This window comes from Galeopterus variegatus, unplaced genomic scaffold (genome assembly GCF_000696425.1).
Source record: "Galeopterus variegatus unplaced genomic scaffold, G_variegatus-3.0.2 Scaffold17983, whole genome shotgun sequence".
Taxonomy (NCBI): domain Eukaryota; kingdom Metazoa; phylum Chordata; class Mammalia; order Dermoptera; family Cynocephalidae; genus Galeopterus; species Galeopterus variegatus.
In genome coordinates, this window is record NW_007744094.1 from 14812 (window position 1) to 15525 (window position 714).

Below are 714 nucleotides of genomic sequence, written 5' to 3' on the forward strand. Positions count from 1 at the left end.
GTGGTCCTGTAGTTGGAGTGGATAGGGATTTAAACTCACCCCAGAGTTTGCAGCAGGTAGTACCCCACCTCACTGGGGTTTCTAGTACTCTTTCACAGTGCTTTCCTAGGCTGCCCTTAATTTAATTAGAAAGTCAGACTTTCGAACTCCCTAGTTGCCTGTTGCCATTGGCCTCATGAAGTTGTGTGCCAGAAAGAATAACTGCCATTTACTGAATGCTTCTTATTTTTGAAGACTTTACATACATTACTTCATAACCCTCATGTATGTGTCATTACACCCATTTTATAGGCGAAGAGCTTGAGGCTCAGGGAGGTTATGAAGGCCCAAAACCACAGAGCAACCAAATGGCAGAGTCAGGGTTTCGACTCAGGTCTTTGATTCCAAAGCCCATGTGCTTGGTCATAAAGTTCTTTCCCTGGGACCTGTGTGGTTGTTAAAAAAAGAAAAGCCAGTGCCTCTTTTATAATATTCCATTTTGCCCCCAGTTTTTTTGACTTAAGATAAAATTGGAGGAGGCAGTATATCAAACAGAATATACTCTGCGTGGGTGCCAAAATGATGAACATCGTAAGAGAACACAAAAGAACTTAGGAGGCAGAAAAGACCTTAGAGTTGAGCCTTATTTTACAGCTAGAGAGATCAAGAGGAGAGGAGGTGGGTTGTCTTCGCCCTCTCACCTGTAGGGCAAATGGAACAGGGTGCATTTCTGGC